At 44.6% G+C, this 20,310-nt stretch overlaps 1 protein-coding gene across 6 annotated transcripts in view; it reads right to left on the bottom strand.

The window, feature by feature from the left end:
- TULP4 (TUB like protein 4) overlaps positions 1-13,525 on the bottom strand; it is a 265,339-nt gene extending 251,814 nt beyond the window's left edge. For 4 of the 6 annotated variants that reach the window (XR_010599732.1, XR_010599733.1, XM_065588891.1 and 1 more), the window contains exon 1: positions 13,366-13,525. The gene's annotated coding sequence lies outside the window, so the exon portion shown is untranslated. Of the gene's footprint in view, positions 1-12,985; positions 13,210-13,365 lie in introns of those variants that run through there. The other 2 variants (XM_065588895.1, XM_065588892.1) reach the window with 2 other exon arrangements.
- Between the last annotated feature and the right edge of the window lie 6,785 nt (positions 13,526-20,310).

Below are 20,310 nucleotides of genomic sequence, written 5' to 3'. Positions count from 1 at the left end.
AGAATTTCAACCCCTGATATTGGTTTGGGAGATTCAGAAATCTATAGTAAGGCCAAGCAGACTTGTTAAGTTAGGAATGGGTTCTTGAATTTATAGTAGCAGGTCCTTCCCTACAGTCCATCTGAAGGAAAGGAACAGAGTTGAGTGACAGGGAAGCCACAGAAAAACTCATCGTGAGAAAGAAATGCAGTTTTCAGGGTAAATGGGAGAAACCCAACACCACCACTTGGGAGACATAGCAAGGAAAACTGACTGAAAATAATGCAAGACGTAGAATATTTTTGCATCCTTGAAGACAGTTTATATTTGAATCCCCTCCTTAGTTTCCAATGCTATCTCAACCATCCCCAAGAACATGGCAGGAGCTCCAAGATTGACTAACTTCCTTTCTAAGGAGATCGTGGCCAAAGCAGAGTGACCATCTAAAAGTACTATTCCCCTGATCTTGAAGTCCCTGCCCTTATTGGGGCAGGGAGGGACCTGTTAGTTGTTGGTCAAATGAGTTATTTTGATCCAATTGACTGAGCATGTTTCACAAACCAATGGGCAAAGCTGCTATTCCCCCTTAGCATTTTCTCCTTATTGTCTACCCTCTTCTTTTAAAGATGGTCAAGTCCTTCTGTCTCCAGCTTGCATGCCTGTAAGCTGCAGCAGAAACCCATTTCCTGCTAAACCGCAGTAGCACATTAAGGGACACACTACAAGTTATTTTCAAAGAAACCTCTACAGAACCCATTAAACGGAGTCCTACAGCCCCAACATTTTTTTAAATTGCTGTGGCACCTAGCCTGCTCAGACACAGTTAACAGGCATTTTTAACACAATGCCAGTGGCTACAAAAGCTTTCTCTAAACTACCTCTTTCAACGTTGCGTCTACTTATGGAGCTGAAATAGCAGCAGCAATAGTCATAGGTGCTGGAACGAGAGGTGCTGGGGGTGCTGCCGCACCCCCTGGCTTGAAGTGGTTTCCATTATACTGTATACAGTTTTGAAGTTTGCTTAAATGGCTCTCAGCACCATCACTATACGAATTTGTTCTAGCACCCCTGGTAACAATGGGAATTTTGATGACAAAATGTGTAGCGGTGTCACACAGCCCACTACAACTGCTATCGCCCTTGAAGCAACTCAGCATATATTGCAAAGATGTATATTTTACATACTCTCATGCAGGACGGAAAGTCCAAGATTAAGCAGGAAAGTTCAGACTGGATGTTACAAAGTTTGGTTGACTACAAAAACTTTCCAGTTTTCTTCTAGGGATAGGAGAGACCAGGAATTTTAGTGCTATCAGAATTTTGAAGAACAAAAATAAACATAACATTGGAACAATTTACAAGGAATGGGATGAATTCCTCATCACTTGAGGTTCTTAAATCTCGTTTTAAGAGATCTGCTCTAGCCATTACGTACTACTGAAAAATCTCACCCTAAAACTGTTAATTGAGCAGGTTATTACTCCCTGACTCTTTTCAGTTTCAATAATCAATGACTTTTTTAAAGTATAAAGGCAGCCCCTACATCCAAACTCGAAAAGCTTCACTCAGAGTGAACACGAAGAGAGAATATTTCTTTGAATCAAGATGAATGGCTAACAAGTATTTTCTACTAGCTAGGAGTGACAGAAATGCACTAAGACAGCTTCTCCTTCACAAACACATCCTTGCCAATGACTGATCAATACACTCTTGTCATTGCTAACTCCCAACCATGTCAGCAACTAGCACACTAATTCAGCAATATGCAGAGACCTCTTCTTCATTCACTATCTACTCACAAACAGGTGGAGTTTCAGAAGAGTAGTCTTCCAACTGCATCAATGCTAGAGTGATGTCCACAATTACAAGCGCCGCATATGCATCTTATCCAAACATATATCATTACTAATGTTAATTTATTTAAAACTATTATTGTTATAGCAGCATAGCTGTGCCCGATGCTCTACAGACATGTAAGATAGGCCTTAAGAACTCACAATCTAAATAGACACCACAGAGACAAGAGAGATAAGGTACCCTGTTTCCCCGAAAATAAGACAGTGTCTTATATTAATTTTTGCTCCCAAAGATGCGCTAGGTCTTATTTTCAGGGGATGTCTTATTTTTCAATGAAGAAGAATACGGTACACATCGGTGGATGCCTTATTATCGGGGAGGTCTTATTATCGGGGGGATGCCTTATATTACAACGAGAGGCAAAACTGTAAGTAGGCCTTATTTTCGGAGGATGTCTTATTTTCGGGGAAACAGGGTAGGCAAGGTAATAACTTTTATTGGACCAACTTCTGTCAGTGAGAGAGACAAGCTTTTGAGCTACACAGAGCTTCTTCTTTATTACCTCACCTACCTCGTCTCTCCAACGTCCTGGGTTCAACACGCCTACACCACCACTGCATACGACAGAGACAAAGTAGCTAGGGAGTCATGCAACAAGATATTGCTTACCCTTTCCTATTTTCCCTTTTTTGTATGTTTTTAAAATCTTTGACGACTTATCTTTTATTTTCAGTGTGTGTGTGTTTGAACCAATGCCCAGCTACATGATTTTCTTTAATAAGACACTGCACTTCAAAAAGCACCTCTCATCTAAGGATCTCAAAGTATTCTATAAACATTAAGTCCCACAAGTCCTATAGGAGGTAGGCAAAAAGCATTATCCCCATTATACAGCTGAGTAAAGTAAGGCATAGAGAAGCTGAGATTTATGCAAGATCACACAGTAAATTAGGGGGAATAGAATCCAGGAATCCTGACTCCCAATCTGATTCTCTAACCATTAGGTATATCTGCGTAAGATGCATCTGTGATTATAATGTGACTTCAAGCGAAAGATGTGATTTCACTACAAAAACAAACAAAAAATGGAATCTTATCAGGGCACTAATCCAGATAGGTTAGCTGTTATTTTTAATATTTATGTTGCAGTAGCACCCAGAAGCCACCCAATGATATGAGCTCCATTGTGCTGACTATGGAACAAAGAGAAGCAGTGCTTAGAGCACATACTAATGTAATTATTTGAATACTTGTTATTGTCATGCAAATACCAGGTTTCCCCTATACAAATGACGGTGGAATCTGATACAGCCTGGACTCAAGCATTTACGTATTAGCAAAGATTGGATGAGATCCCAAAATTCATTCGGATTTCTCAAATGAATCAAGTGGAGGTAAACCCGGAGGGCATTCAAATGAGATGAAAATTGGGTAGAGCCACTTTAAAATTAAAAAAAAAAAAAAAAAAGCCATGCACTTTTTGGCTGCACAACAAAATCTATTTTTAAAAAATTGCACAAGGATCAAGCTAAATTTTAAGACCATGTGTGTAATGAGTGGTTTTAGAAGTAATTTTGCTAAAAGAAAGCCAATATATTCAGAAAACAAAAGTTAGTATGGTGGTGGATACATAGAGTAGTGGTATAATAAAACATACAGCAAAATTCCAAAGGTCTAAACTTAAACAAAGACAAGCAAGATGACAGTGATGTTTGAATCCAAGAAATAGGTCACAGCCTCATGACCAGACAGATGGAAAGAAAGCATTGTGCTCACTGCAGCCACACACGCCCCACTCAGAGGAGCCAATACAATCTTTACCACATTCTCTAGTGCTTCCCCGTGCCCCCATCATACCAACATCACCACAGTCTTCTCTGGATTGACCCTCAGCCAGCCCACTCCTATCCAAGCCACAATCACTACCATTCAGCCACACCATCTGGGGTCATCAAAATGCAGAGAGATCTGAATGTTATCAGAATGATGAAACATCTCTCCATATTAATCCACCCAGTAGGAGAGGTGACAAGCTGTAACCCACCTTACACAAGAGTCCTCAAGATAAAAGTAATTATCCAAAATTACTCTCTGGGATCACTCAAAGGAACAAAGCTCTGTCTACTTGCCCACAAACCCAAGCAGGAGTCAACACCATCTCACAATCAATGGTCAGTCCACTAATATCAGCACGGACACCCAATCATCACTGCAGGCTCAGGCCTTGTCTACACTACACAGTTTTGTTGACAAAACAGTGGAGGTGTACACATTACAATGCTCCTCCTGCTGATTTAACACTCTTGCCACATTGAAAAATAAAACCACCTCAACAAGGGCTTTTTGCAACAAGTTATATCAATGCAGTGTCAGCAAAGACACTGCGCTTGTTTATGTTGCCATAAATGGCCTCCAGGAGGTGTCCCACAATGCCCATCCTGACCACTCTGGCCAGCAGTTCGAACTCCGCTGCCCTGCAGCCAGGTACACAGGCATCCACCCCTCCCCCTTTAAAGGACCAGGAATTTTTAAAATTCCACTTCCTGCTTGCTCAGCATGGAGAGCTCACATCGCATCTTCCCAGCTGACGGTGGCAGCTCCACACAGCAAATGCTCTCCCGCTTGGAGTACACCAGAGTTATTGGATCTGCTGGGTCTGTGGGGAGAGGAGGCTGTGCAGTCCCAGCTCTGCTCCCGCTGTAGGAACTTCGATACCTACAGGCAGATTTCTTATGGCATGTTGGGGAAGGGCCACGAACTGGACATGCATCAGTGCTGTCTGAAGATCAAGGAGCTGAGGCAGGCGTAACATAAGGCAAGGTAGGCAAACTGTAGCTCTGTTGCTGCACCGAAGACCTGCCATTTCTACAAGGAGCTGGACACCATCCTTGGCAGCGATTCCACCTCTACCACCAAAACCCTGTGGATACTTCAGGGGGGTTGGAGACAGCGGCCAGTGGACTCAACCCTGAGGACAAAAGTGGTGGACAATGAAATAGAGTTGGAGGATGAGGTGGGACAAGCGACAGGGTTGTCCGGTAACGTGGCAAGCCAGGACCTCTTCTTGATTCTCAAGGGTTCAACCCAGTCTCAGCACTCCAGCTCTGGCACGCATGATACAGGAGAGGGGAGCTCTTGTAAGAGCTCATTTTGATTTGATACTGCTTGGTTACATGAGGTAGAGCTGTCCTGTGTTTCGTTATATGCTAGAAGAGGGTTAAGGGATAGAAAAGTACAAGACTAGCAGCATTTGCATGTGCTTCCCATTCCCCTATGCAGCTATGCAGTGGAGGCCCTTAAGAAAAGTTTGTTAATGCACACCAAAATTTCACAGGAATCCTCCAGAGCGATCTCTAGGAAACTTTCCTGGAGGTACTCACCAATCTTCTGCTGAAGGTTCCTTGGCAAAGCTGCTTTGTTTCTTCCTCCGCTGTAGGAAACATTGCCGCACCTATCGGCAATCACTTGTGCAGGGACCAAAGCAGCACACAAACGAGCAGCATAGGGACCCTGTCTGAAGCCGCACGCACGCAGGAGATGCATCCTTTTTTACCCGCAGGAGTGAGCTATCGGCTTCAATTACCCCACATGTGGAAAATGGTGGTAGAATACACAATAGTGTCCCTAGTTGCTTGCAGTGATCCCCTTAAAAAACAAACACTTAGACTCTTTGCCCCATCTTGGACCTTCACCACCCCACTGGGCCGAACTCACCATGTTTAGGGCACTTGCTGAGCTGTGTGCTTGCCAAGGGAGAGTGAGAAAGAGATGTATTTAACTATTATGATCCAATGCTGTGAATGCACTCACAACACTGCCTCTGTTTGTTGTTTCTTGTGTTTCTACAGATGTGCCCTCGAGAGGAATCCCTTACACACCAGCAAAGCATCTCCATCAGATAAGGAGACAACCCAGGAGGAGGTGCTCCAATTGTCTGATGCCCCAGATCATGATCACAGGGCATGGAAAGAGACAATTTAAAAATTGAAAATAAGTAGCCTAGGGAAGAAGCAAGACCAGGTGCATATTATAGTGGGCCAGGAGCAAAAGATAAAACTGATGGAGGACCAAACAGAGATGCTGAAGTCCCTGATTGTGCTGCAATCAGAACACGTGTGTGCTCACCTCCCCTTGCAGCCTATACAGAACTGTGTGCCATACCCTCCCCAAACTCCTTACACACATTCCTTGCATGTTTCTGGCCCATTGCAGTACCCCTTTCACTTCACCCCTTCGGACAGGTTCCCCAAGGGCAGTTGGACTTGTTCACAGCTATGAGAGCCTACATTAAGGGAGTGCTCAAGTGTCATGTCCCTTGCAAGAAATCAAATGCTGCATATTGGTTATTGCTGTTTAATAAAAACATACTCAAAAATTAAACTAAAGATTCATTTTCTTTCTACACACAGTATTTGTTGCTAGAATTCATACACAGCGGCAACTGGCACATTTGCAGATTACAAATCACACTCAGAAAGCAATCAGCACAAGGGTCATTTCAGGCAGCAAGCAAACACAGCCTAGCTGAATGTATTACATAGACACATTACTGGGGCTCATTGTCAAAATGCTACTTCAAACCCTCCCTGATTCAAATAGCCCCTCTAATAGCCCTGGTATCTGGCTGCTCAAAATCAGCCATCAGCCTCAATGCTCCACCCCTGGGAAACTTTTCCCCCTTAGCTTCACAAATATTATGCAGAGTACACCAGGCTGCTATGACCATGGAACCAGTTTCCTCATAGAAGTCTGACCTGCCGTAAAGGCAGCACCAGCAAGTTTTTAATCTGCCAAACACACAATCAGTGGTCAGTCTGCACCTACTCAGCCTGTTGTTGAAGCGCTCCTTGCTGTTAAGGTTTCTGGTTACTCCTGGGGGAATTCTGCCCGACTGTGCAATGCAGATTTTGTGCAGAAATTAATGTTCTGCGCAGAATTTCCTTCTCCCCTCCCACTAGGGACCACTGGACCCAACAATGCAAATAGAAGACATTGCCAGGAGGGGTCGAAGCTGGAGGGTCCAGGCAGCTGCACTTCCCGGCAAACCCTAAAGGAAGGAGGTGGCACACAGGAAACTCCACACAAGCCCAGGACCCAGCATCAGGCTGTTCTCCCTCTGGATCCCTGAGCTCTGGAAGGGAGGGGGTGCATGCAAGTGTCTGGGCTGGGGGGGCATCCCACAGCTGGGCTTTGGGGGTGTAGGGGTGTGGGTGTCTGGGCTGGGGGAGCGCGCCGTGGCTGGGCTCACAGACGGAGGGGGCAGAGAAACAGGAACTGAGTTGTCATAGGGGTTTCTTTAACTCTCTACTCCTGGGGAAATTTTTTTTAGTCTGTGATTATATAGTGTTATTCTGACAAATAAAATATACAGAATTTTAAAATATTGTGCATTGAATTTCTTATTTTTTGGTGCAGGAGTATCTGGTATAAGGTTTCATGAGACACAGGAGTAAGGGGTACACTGGGTCTTCCAGGATCACTATGGGCATTTCAACATCCCCCACTGGAATCTTCTGGTCTGGAAAGAAAGTTCCTGCTTGCAGCTTTCTATACAGGCCAATATTCCTGAAGATGCGTGTGTCATACACCTTCCCTGACCACCCCATATTGATATCAGTGAAACAACCCCAGTGATCCACATGTGCGTGCAATACCATAGAGAAGTAGCCCTTTCTATTGATGTACTCAGTCACAAGATGGTCTGGGGCCAAAATTGGGATACGCATGCCATTTATCACCCCACTACAGTTGGGGAATCCCATCGCTGCAAAGCCATCCACTCTTTCATGCACTTTTCCTAGAGTCACAGTTCTTAGCAGGATGCGATTAATGGCCCTGTACACTTGAGTGAACGCAACCCCCACAGTGGACTTCCCAACTCAAAACTGATTAGCGACTGACCAGTAATAGTCTGGAGTTGCCAGCTTCCACACAACGATTGCCACGTGCTTCTCCACCAAGAGGGCAGCTTTCATTTTGATGTCCTTGCACCACAGGACAGGGGCAAGCTCCACACACAGCTCCAGAAGGTGGTTTTGCGCATTCAAAAGTTCTGCAGCCACTGCTTGTCATCCCAGACGTGCATAACGCTGTTTGTTTCCCGAGCCCAATAGCGATGGTCCACAGTGTGCAGCTGCTCTCTGAATGCCAAAAGTAACCTAGTGTTGTTTCTTTCCATGGCACATAGCAGGGCAGGCACCATGAATTCCAGTTCGGATTCGCAGCTCATGAAATACTGCATGATCAGCCGCACTGTGTTCATAACACTTATCACAAGACTGGTGAGCAGTAGGATCCATGCTTTCAGGCAGAGATGGCAGGCACACAGTTTACAGGGGCAGTTGAAAAACAGCACAAAACGCAGTCGGAAGTCCATGGAATGATGGGACAGAAAAAAATGCATCATGGGATGGAGAGCCCGCATCCATGATGCACTGCGATCCACTCCTCATTACAACTCCTAGCTGCAGAGTATGACAAGTTGCACAGTGGGATAGCTATCCACGGTGCACTACTCGCTCATTCTCAATGCTAGAGCACCAAGTGTGGATGCACTCCACCGACACAAGGAGCGTTGTGTGAACATGCATAAGTGCTGTAATTATAGTGGTTTATGATCGTCAGCATAACTTGCATTGACTTAACCCTGTAGTGTAGACACAGGCTTAGTGTTATAACAAGGACTAAAGTCAGCATAACAAGGGACAAGCTGATCTGAACTTTCTAGGTACTCACTGTCTCACCGTATCCTTCTCTATAATCTCAACCAAAAATGGAAGACAAGAAACAAGTCTACAGCAGCTCAGACTGTCAAGCAATGGTTTCACGTGCAAAGTTTGTTCGTATGTTTCCTTACAAGAGTGTGCATTCTGCCCTCCTTAAAAGGGCCTAGCAACCATTTTCACCAGTAGAGGTCTTTGTTCTTTCCTGCTATCTTTTGAAGAACACATAGCACAGACTGTGGAACAAAAAGTTCTCCCAGTATCTCCAGAACTTCAGTGAGCAACACCAGCATAAATTCAAACAGAGAACATCCTGCCCTGTTTCAACAGCAGTGGATATCTCAGTCTGAATCACAGCTACTTTCAGTATAAAACAGCTCAAAGTTTCCTCACAACAGGAGGCACTTGAATCAGCCTCTGGAAGAAGAGCCTGGATTAAGCAGGCTATACAACCCATGGAATAAATCTATTTGCCTCCATTTGCACAACCCTAGCACTGCATCTTGAGCAATTTTTAGGTCACCATCAGTTGTCTTCAGCCCAGGACTCCCACCAGTGCCATTCCAGCCATCTGCTCTCTCTATAAATAACCATCACAAAAACCACCAACGCAGTTGGTAGTGAAAACAAAATTGTTCTTATAAGACTTTTCAGATAATCCCTCTTCCCCCTCACAACAACATTATCCTCACTCAGTGCTCTCACATTTCATTTATTCAGAGTAACAGGTATTTCCACACAAAAAACTCTGTATTAATAAAAAGATGTTCTTTAAGTCACAGACCTCTGGAGGTAAATATAGTGGGGCCTTCTAGTGTAACAGATAAACTAGCATTAGAAGTGAACCCAGACAATAATTTCTACAAAGGGTACTGACCCCTTTCCCAACTGAGATTCCTGGGGGCAGGCTCTCTGAACCAAAGCTTCCATGGTCCTCTGGTGAATGATGTGGTTTGGTCTTAGAGTTTTATGGACTAGATATGTTCTGCACAGATATTTACTTGGTAAAAAAAGACAAACATCTCTTCAGTACACTCGCAGTATGTGATGGGCACACCAATGAAGATGAAGGCCTGCAGCTCTGAGAAACAGAGGACTGAATCACTCCATTTTAAAATTCTTATTTGCTTTTAATAGTGCCACACAGAGATTTTAGTTGTTAGAGATGCAAAATAATTCTTATTCACTGTGGCTGATTAAGATTCATAGCAGGAGTTCTGTATCTTCGGGCTTACCCCCCTATATACGTGTCCCATTCCTTCTTAGAAAAGTTGCTGCATGTGTTTTCAAGTGAGAATACCTGTAACTAGTGCTGGTTTAATACTATTCCATGATTACTCAGCTAATTTAGCAGTTTTTCATCACATAATTGCTCAGCTAATAATGACGATATTCATCCAATAAATGTATTCAATAAATATGTTTTCCTAGTACTCAACCAGTTTTAACTGCTTTATCTAGTTCATTTTGTCAGATGTTGTTGAGCAAGATGCTCACGACCACATGAGCCCCTTTATGCTGAGGAAGAGGGCTGGAGCAGCATTAAAAGGCTCTAAAGGCCCCACATCTATCCAGAGAAGGATTCCTTTGATGCAGGCACTGATGAAGACAGCTGTAAAGCTGCCTTCTGACTAGCTCCACTAAAGGAACTGCACATAAAAAAATAATCGAGACAAACCAACCTAATTTCCTTATTTGGCAGGGTTACTGGTCAAGTGGATGAGGGGATATTATCTTATCACCAAGAAAGTCCTAAATGAAGCAATTCTTAAAATGCACTTATATTGTACTTAGTGATAATCAGGTGTAAGAAATATCCCAAATATCCCAATGGAAAGTGATGGCTGGAAACAAAGCAACAATTCAAGAGCACATATGAAACACCTCTAGCATCAAAAGGCGTTCATGGAGCAGATTTACACTGAAGGAGAAATAAAGACATAGGTGCAAGATTCCATATCCCTAGCTCTCTACAACTTTGATTCAGGGAAGATGCGAAGTGAGGGAACACAAGCAGTTAACTGGATGCTGAACATGCCTCTCTGCTCTAGTAAAAACCCATCCCAGGCTCACCTCTTTGTCTGACAAATGAACTCAGGACCATTCTCATAACTCACTTGATAGTCATGCTCCTCCGAAACTGAATTGGCAGCCTGGCTGGCTAGCTTGCTCCACTGTTACTTTTGGTACTTTGATGGGGCCCATCCTTAACCTGCTCCCCACTCCTCAGCACCAAGATCAGATGACTTCTGCCCACTTCTCCCATGGTGCCCCCTTCCACCATCAGGCAGTGAAGTCTGTCCGACCTAGCAAAACTCATTAGGCCAGGCTTTCCTTCCAGCCTGGATGTGGAAGGGGTAATATGTAGTTTCAACATCAAAAAAATCACTTTCATATTCAGTTGTAAATTGATTTTAATTTGAAGACTGATTATATTGAGCAGAAGGATGGTCTTGTGCCTACAACACAAGGATGGCAGTCAAAAGATCTGAGTTCTATTATTGGCCCTGTCCCAAACTTCCAGTATTGGTTTTAGGCAAGTCACTTAATCTCTCTGTCCCTCAGTTTCATCATCTGTAAAATGTTAATTGAAATCACACTAATATTTTTGTGGGTGTACATTAATACTGAATCATTAAAACATACATTTTAACTTTGGATTTTTTCCTTCTCTCAACTCACTATATGTTGCCCCTACTGAACTACATCATCAGGCTGAAATTTACTTCAAAAACTATTCAGTAGTTTAAAATATAGTAATCTTATGTGCAGGGATTTTAGAATAAACAACAATGAAGTAGGTGAGAACAACTTTCACACTGTACAAAAGGGACTAAAAAGGGTAGCATGAAAGTCTCTCTCCATGAACAAGCCAGTCACAGCAATTAGCTAGCTTCCAGGTTTACAAACCAGAACACAAAACATTTCAAACGTGTTTTAAAAAAAAAAAAAAAAAAGCTGCTATTTCACAGAAAACTGATGGATACATTTCTAATTAAGGTCTCATCTTAAATAAAAAAAATAAACAATTATATATAGTTGCACTTCGTTTGCTTTTTGTATTACAAGCTAAAAAACAAGTCCATCCCCGCAACCTTTACTCATAAAAGTAATCCAGTTTACTGCAATTAATAAGGACTACTGGCATGATTAAGGGTTCCAGAATCAAACCCAGAGCTAATATCTCTGAGGTTCACCAAAATTACACTGTTATATAAAAAAATGTAGCTTTTAACAATTTTATCACAACAATTTTACCAAAATTCTTAATTTAATGAAAACTCCATTTTATTCCATTCATAAATCCCCCTTTTATACAAACTATTTCTATTTAAATTGAAAACAGATCACTAGATAGTCAGTGTTCATGCTTTATTCATATAATCATCTCTAAAGCTGTAAATATTTTAAAAATGGGTTATGGTAAAGCACTTGCTATTTTGATGCTATATACTGAATATCATTCAGCACATACTTTCAGTTCTAATCTTAAATTTCACAACCAGTCTCTGAAGGCTGGCATTTAAAATCACTCTCTCTAGTTTACAGCTCTGATACACACAAACCCCAGTTGTACACAACACTTATTAAAACCTCTAATTTGAAAACACTGTGTGGGGTGACTCATGAATGGGTATTTCTTGGGCATGCATACTTGACCCTGGCAGAATGGACTTAGCTACAAGATTATATGACTGCAGTTACATTTTTAAAGTACAAATTTAAGAAACCAGTTCGCTCTTTTAGAGGCCTCGTATTCAAATATTAAGTGCTGAATAGGCAAATAATTCCTGCACTTTTCAGAACATCATGCTCAAGCATGTACCCTAGACATGGGCATTTAACCCATACCAGAAAAGAGAAAGAGAAGGAATTACAGTTGCTAGGAACTGTAAATTTCCAAACCTCAGAGTGAAAGAAGGTCATGGACAAAAACCTAGTGTTACAGATACTGCATGGAAGACTAGAGCTGACACAGGATCACATTACTACAGCTTCCCACACACACCAGCACAAAAGCACCCTCTTGCTTACTGTATCCCATCCTCCCCCACGGTTTCTAGGTGCAAGCTACCACCAGAAACGTCTTTACAAAGAGATGCAAAGTGCAGGATTAGCACCATTTAAACAAGAGACCTGAGGGCATAGGGAGCAATACAGTTTATTAGAGGAAGAGAAATACCCAAACAGAGCTACCCAGATGTCCATTCTATCTACCTGCGGTTCTAGATGCAATCTGTTTCTCAGACTAATCGCCTACCACCCCCAGCTGGTATCTCCTTCCCTTAGTTTGGGTAGTAATGGGTCCGAGGGGGATGTCTCTCCTTTCCAGGGCACTAATTTGGAGCACCAATCATACTGCTAACAAAATGTGGTGGCTGTTGCTGCTGCTGAAGCAGAAGATTTTCTGTGACCACCCAGCACCGAGCAGCCCTGGTCCCGAGCGCCCCTCATCTCCGCGGCTAGCCCATGCATTTCACACCCACCGCCAGAACAAAAGAAAAACAGATCCGGAGCCGCCTGCCTCGGTGCGTGTGACAGCCTCCCCCGTCCCGGGGAGCCAGGATTTGCCGGCTGCTCCCTGAGCCACCCTCGGCACCCTGTCCCCCGGCTCAGGAGGCAAACTCGGCGGAGCGACCAGCACAGGGGCCGCCCTCGCTCGCCCGCCCGCAGCCACAGCCTCCCAGCCGCGTGCGGGGGGCCCGCCAGCTGCAGCCCTGCTCCAGCCTCGGCGCGCACAGACAGCCCCGGCGCTGCCCTCCCCCGGGGGGAGCCTCCCCCCTCCAGCCCAGGCGCTGGCCATCGCCGCTGCCCTCGCTGTGCCCTGCACAGGGTCATGCCCCACGCACCCCCCGCCCCGGCTTACCGCTCCCGGGCGCAGCGCAGGCGGCGGCCACCCTCTGGCTGCTTCCCTCCCCCCCAGCCCGCCTCCGCCCGTAGCCCAGCGTCTGGGGCTATCTCCCGTCTCCGTCTCTCGCCGCTACTGAGGCGGCTGCTGCTGGGCCTGGCTCCGCCTCCACGTGATGCAGCCACATGACCCAACACACTTCCCCGAGCCCCGGCGCCCTCCCCTCGGCCTCCTGCAGTGGCTGCGGCCGGCGCTGCCCGCGTACGGATGGGGCTGGCTGCGCGTTAGGGCGGCGAAGGGCTGGTGTTCCAGGGCTCATCCCGGGAAATGGCTCCACGCTGCCTGGCATCAGCAGCCTGGCGTTTGGCTGGGACAGGACAAGGGGCAAACTTGGACGTGAGGGCAGCCGGGTATTGCTAACCCCAAGTATTGCAAAATCACCGGTCTGCCTTCTCCTCCCCCCAAAAAATATTGGCCTAAAACTCCTGAGATTTAAAAAATAATGTGGGGGTCTTTTGTGTGTGGTGTTGGTGCACAGAGGGTTCCCATCTTCAAGCCATGCTGCCTTCAGAGCTAGAAACTTACTTGTAAAAAAAAAAAGTGAGGGCTCAGATTCTCAGGTGAAAACCTGAACCCATGTGGTGCTTTAAGAAAAAAAACCCAACTATTACAAGAGTTGCAATACAATGATGAGCACTGACAATGCTGCAACCCTGCTTTTGTGTTCCTATCACCTCCCATTCAGCTGTGTGTGCCTGAACTCACAAGGCCCTGTTTGCAAATGAGAGACTAGGGTTTGGTTTCAAGTATCAGAGGGGTAGCCGTGTTAGTCTGAATCTGTAAAAAGCAACAGAGGGTCCTGTGGCACCTTTGAGACTAACAGAAGTATTGGGAGCATAAGCTTTCGTGGGTAAGAACCTCACTTCTTCAGATGCAAGTAATGGAAATCTCCAGAGGCAGGTATAAATCAGTGTGGAGATAACGAAAGCTTATGCTTCCAATACTTCTGTTAGTCACAAAGGTGCCACAGGACCCTCTGTTGCTTTTTAGGGTTTGGTTAAATGCCAGAGTGAGGGCTTGTCTACACTACCACTTAAGTCAATGTAACTAACTTCACTCAGGTGTGAAAAAGCCCACCCCCTGAGCAACGTAAGTTACATCATCATCTTAAAGCAGTGTCTAAACTGCGCTATGCCAGCAGAAGAGCATCTCCTGCTGACATAGATTCCACCCCTCGTTGAGGTGGAGTAGTTACGTTGATGGGAGAGCGCTCTCCCATCAGCATAGCGCATCTTCACCGAATATGCTACATCAGCACAGCTGAGCTGAGCTGAGCCGAGCCGATGTAGCACAGTAGTGAAGACAACCCCTGAGTGGAAGGCCCTGACTGGTTGTGTTGAGGCCTCGGTCTGGTAGCCTGCTACAGTTATCCAGAGAGTTGGGAACTACTTTTTTGGGGAACGTTTGAGAAAAAGCCTGTGAGCAGTTTCTCTCCAAACCTCCCTCCCCAAAGACAAAAAGATTACAGTGTAGAGGCAAAGGTAAACAACTCTTCTGTTGGACACACCCTTCATAGGCAATCTCCTTCCCTCAGCATCTATCCAGGTCCAGGTTCATCAATATTTTGATTGGGAAATAGGGGGCATTTCCCTTATCTCTTGTGAGGCAGAAACGCTGCAGATTATGACTGCTGAAGATAACCTTTGCACTTAAAGAATAAAGTTGGCAATCGGACACAGGGCCTTTCATCTCAAGGACAGCAGTTGGTGTCCAGGTTAGGGCCCTTCTTTACTACAAAAGCAGGGGGCGGGGCTCATAACAACAGGTTTAAAATCTGTAGTTTAGTAGACAGAATCTGAACTATTTGCTGAAACCAAACTGTGAACATATGCCCCTTCCTCAGAGGTGATCAAGAAAAAGCCAGAACATAAGAAGGAGCTAAATACTTTCTTGCTGAAGAGAGGGAAGAACAAATTGTAACTCTTAGAGTCAAAGAGACTCCCTATATAAGTGATGCTCAGGCCTCCGTGGTTCAGGACCCAGATTAGCAATCAACATTACCCAAAAGAGCCACAGTAGTGTGAATTCATTGTTTCAATTATTTTATATATATACATATATATATGTATATATACTATTTCATATGAAATTCGTACAGCAAAATGACCAACCAAGTATTATTATTGTATCAACTACAATTGGTTAATAACATAGTGAAAGTATCCTGATTGGATAATAATTAAATAATACTGTTTTAATATGTGCTGCAAACCACCGCAGGAGACACATTAAAGAGCCACTTGTGGCTCGTGAGCCTCAGCGTGAGTATCACTGACCTAAATGCTGTAGTTGTTTCTCTCTTCAAGATCAGGGCCGCCCAGAGGTGGGGGCAAGTGGGGCAATTTGCCCCGGGCTGCGCAGGGGCCCCCACGAGAATATAGTATTCTATAGTATTACAACTTTTTTTTATGGAAGGGGCCCCTGAAATTGCTTTGCCCCAGGCCCCCTGAATCCTCTGGGCGGCCCTGTTCACGATTTAAAGAGTCAGCTAACCAGGAAAGCAATGCTGGTAGAGAATCCTAGGAGAGCGTGCACCCCAATTGCAGAGTTCTAGAATAGCTAGGCAATCAGAAAGCAAGGAAATATTAGAGCAAGGGACCTGAATTCCCACTTTTCTGAGATTTATCCAAATAGCCAGAGAGTTTCAGAACTAATGCCAGCTGTGTATGTATTTGAGCTAGTCATAGATGTTTTTGTTTTTGTTCTGTTCCTATGATGAATATCTAGTTTTCATTAGGACATACTTCCTGTGCTTGAGATTTACCACCACATAGGCTAAAGCCTTAGCTCTTGCTAGAGGAGGAAAAATAGTACTGTGATTGAAGAACTGTGCTCGTTAGCAGGAGATCAGGGTTATGTTCCTCAGTGTGCTACAAAATACTTGTACTCCCTGGGGAAAATCACTTAGTCTTTTTGTGCAATAGGCATCAGGAATAATACTGTCCTAGTTTATGAGATACCATAAAGTTTCATTCATTAAGGCGTGTCTGATTGTCCAATACTATAGTGACAAACATAGAAATGCTTACCAAAAAGAATAAGGTTCTAACCTGGTTTGCAAGTCCTCTCAATCCTACACATTTTAACAGTGTTATAACCAGGTCAGGGGACAACTGTGCTGTAAACAGGTGCCTTTCCTCAGCTGTTTTTTTGAAGCTGTTGTAGCTGGGTGCTTAATCATTACCAAAAGTTGTTACTATCTGGTAGCTGTTCATTGCCTTCCGTGAAATGAGTTGGTGGCCTCCAAGGTACACACTTCATGAAAGCCACCATTGTCAAGTGTGCAGATGACACAGACTTGGGGAGTGGTAAATAATGAAGAGAACAGATCACTGATACAGAGCGAGCTGGATTATTTGGTAAACTGGCCACAAGCAAACAATATATGTTTTAATATGGCCAAATACATCTAGATCAGTGGTTCTCAAACTATGGGGCGGATCTCCCAAGGGAGGCGCGGGAATGTGTCAAGGGAGGCGCAAGCTTTGTGCTTTTTTTTTTTTTTTTTAAGAGCTCTAGCTGTCAGGTCCAGGTGGCTGTGGCTTATGCTGAAGGGCCGTGCACACTCGGGAGGTGGGGACATGGGATAAATGGGACAGCCAGAGTCCCGCCACCCAGGGTCTGACAGCCGGAGCCCTGCTGCCCAGGCTCGGGCTCTCCTCCCCCCAAATCCCTCACCTGGAGGCAGACCAAGCTCGGGCGCTCCTCTCCCCCTTCCTTCGATCCCTCACCAGGAGGCGGCAGTGAGGCTCCAGCTGTCAGCCCCGGGATTGCAGCAGCAGAACAGAAGGGTGGCATTTGGGCACAAATATCAATTTTCATATTGCCACCCTTACGTCCGTGCTGCTGCTAGCACGGCACTGTTTCAGAGCTGGGGTGCCCGGCCAGCAGTTGCTGCTCTCCACTCTACCTTCACAGCTGGGCAGTGGTATATGTACTTTGGAAAGTGACTCAAGACACAAAGAAGGGGGACACAATCAAATAAGTTTCAGAACCACTGATCTAGATAAATACATCTAGGAACAAAGAATGCAGACTATCCTTACAGGATGGAGGACTCTGCCCTGGGATGCAGTGACTCTGAAAGGGACTTGGGTGTCATGGTGCATAATCAGCTGAACATGAGCTCCCAGTGAAAAACTGTAGCTAACAGAGCAAGTGTGATCCTTGGATGTAAAATGGGAGTATCAAGTAGGACAGCGGTTCTCAACCAGGTGTCCGGGGCCCCTTGGGGGGCCACCAGCAGGTTTCAGGGGGTCTGCCAAAATAAACCAGAGAGCAGGGCTGGTGATAGACACTCTGGGGCCCAGGGCAGAAAGCCAAGGCCCAAGCCCTGCCACCTGGAGCTGAAAGCCAAAGCCTGAGCAACTTAGCTTTGCGGGGCCCCCTGTGGCATGGGGCACTGGGCAATTGCCCTGTTTGCTACTCCCTAATGCCAGTCCTGGTTTTTAATCTACTGCATATGCAGAAAAACAGTTGTTGTGGCACAGGTGGGCCATAGAATTTTTATAGCATGTTGCAGGGGGCCTCAGAAAGAAAAAGGTTGAGAACCCCTGAAGTAGGAGATTGTACAGGTCTGTCTCATCTTACGCTGGGGTTACGTTCCGCAGTCAGCGCCTAAAGTGAAAATCGCGTATAGTCAAAATTACATTGAGTGTAATGGCGGGCAGAATCGCCCACACTACAGAAACAGTATTTAAATTGTTATTTTTCTCTTTTTGGGTTTTTTTTGTTTTGTTTTTGCTGACCGCGTAAATCTGAAATTGCGCATGTTAAATGCGCCTAAGATGCGACAGACCTGTATTACCTCTGTATTTGGCACTGGTCTGGCTGCTTCTGGAATATTGTGCCCAATTTTGGTGTCCACAGTTCGAGGGATGTTGATAAATTAGAAAGGATATAGAGAAGATCCAGGAGAATGATTAAAGGATGGGAAAACATGCCTTATAGTGATAGATTCAAGGAGCTCAATCTATTATTTAACAAAGAGAAGGTTAAAGGTGACTTGATCATTCTTTAAGTACCTACCTGGGAAACAGAAATTTGATAATAGAGGGCTTTTCAATCTAGAAGACAAACATATAACAAGATCCAATGACTGGAAGCTGAAATAAGAAATAAGACCAGAAATAAGTCTAAAATTTTTAACAGTTAAGGTAATTAACAAGTGGAACAATTTTTCAAGGGCTGGAGTGGATTCTCCATCACTAGAAATGTTTAAATCGAAATTTTTTTTTCTAAAAGGATATGCTCTAGTTCAACAAGAATTATTTTGGAGAAATCTTATGACCTGTGTTATACAGGAGATCAGACTAGATCAGTGGTCCCCAAACTGGGGCAAACCACCCAGAGGGGTGTGTGGAGGAACATTCAGGAAGCTGCACGACAAGGGCCAGGCCAGCCCCCAGGGGGGCAGGGAGGGAGTGCCACCTAGTCCCACTCTACCCCCAGCCCAGCTCCAGCCCCAGCCCCAGCCCCAGCTCCATTCCACTCCCTGCTCCACCCTCTGCTCCGCCCCCAGCCCAGCTCTGCCCTCATTTCCTCTCCACCCCCAGGCCAACTCTACCTCTAGCCCCAGCTCATCCCCCATCCCCCATTCTGCCCCCAGCTCTGCCATCAGCCCAATCTTTTCTACTGAGCCAACTGTGCAGTAATGGGGGCGGGGGGGGGGGCATGGGAAGATTCCATTACTGGTAAAGGAGGCGCTACAGGAAAAGTTTGAGCACCACTGGACTAGATGATCACAATGGTTCCTTCTGACTTTATAATCTATAATAGGTAGTTACATAGAAGTGGCCAAGGACTGAAGGTGAATGAAGAATAAGCTGGTCCTAACAGTATGATAAATCCATGTTGCAAACAGATAAAATCACTCCATAGCATGTACCTGGAACTAGAAGCCAGGTCCCTCCGTTTCCACATTACAAGGCTCTACCACTTGAGCGAAAACCTGAAGTAGCAGTCTGTGTTAGGTAGTACCAGTATGGTCTCTAAACTGTTCTGTAGGCCAGTCACTAGAGAGCAACACTGCTCCCTCATTCTGTAAGCACAAAGCCAGGTCACCATTGGGGAAACATTGCAAAGTTGGTAAAAGAGCCTTGTACTACTATTGCCTTTGTTGTACCTGTTTTGTGGCTAAACTGGAGACTTGTGTGTCTTGAGGGTTGTTGCACAGGTACATTTAATGAGCACATAATTCACATCCAAAAATATTTTAAAGTTAAAAATAAATTATAAGTCTTAGAGAAAACCCAAGAGAATACTGACTGCCCCTTTTCTCCGACTCTGTAATTAATCCCTTTCTCCAGGGCAATAATTCTGACCTCAGATAATGATTTACTACATGATAGAGCAGTGTGGTCTAAAAGTTTTATTGGCATGGGTTTGGCATTGAAAAATTTCTCAGAGTTGACAAAGCCACAACTTAGTTGAGTAGATTACCGGAAATGAGTGTCAATAAAATCTTCATACCACACCATCATTATTTGGTTTATGCCTCATATTAAAGCTATTTTAGATATGTTTCAGCAAGTTTCTTTTAAGCGCAACATCATTTTTATCAGTTACCTGAATCAAACTCTGGAGAGAAAAAGTCATTAATAAAATGTTATAGATTTATGGAAAAGTTTTATAAGCTAATTTTCAGCAATCATAATGTTGTGTTTTTAAGGTTAAGAACACATGAGATAACACCCTACCCTTCCAAAAAGGATGCTGGGATCTTTAATGAACACTTTTGATCAGGACTTTCGTTTTCTTTTTTACCCTCATGAGAGCACCTCCAGTACTAGTGTCCTTTTCACCAGCCTAACACATTGGTTCAGTGGTGACTCAGAGGGAAGAATGCCATGTATTGAGTCAACATCACAAATTCCTGCCTTATTTAGCTGTTTCTTGGCAGTC

Source organism: Chrysemys picta, chromosome 3 (genome assembly GCF_011386835.1).
Source record: "Chrysemys picta bellii isolate R12L10 chromosome 3, ASM1138683v2, whole genome shotgun sequence".
Taxonomy (NCBI): Eukaryota; Metazoa; Chordata; order Testudines; family Emydidae; genus Chrysemys; species Chrysemys picta.
Note: the sequence above shows the minus strand (reverse complement) of the source record. Positions and strands in the feature narration are given on the sequence as shown.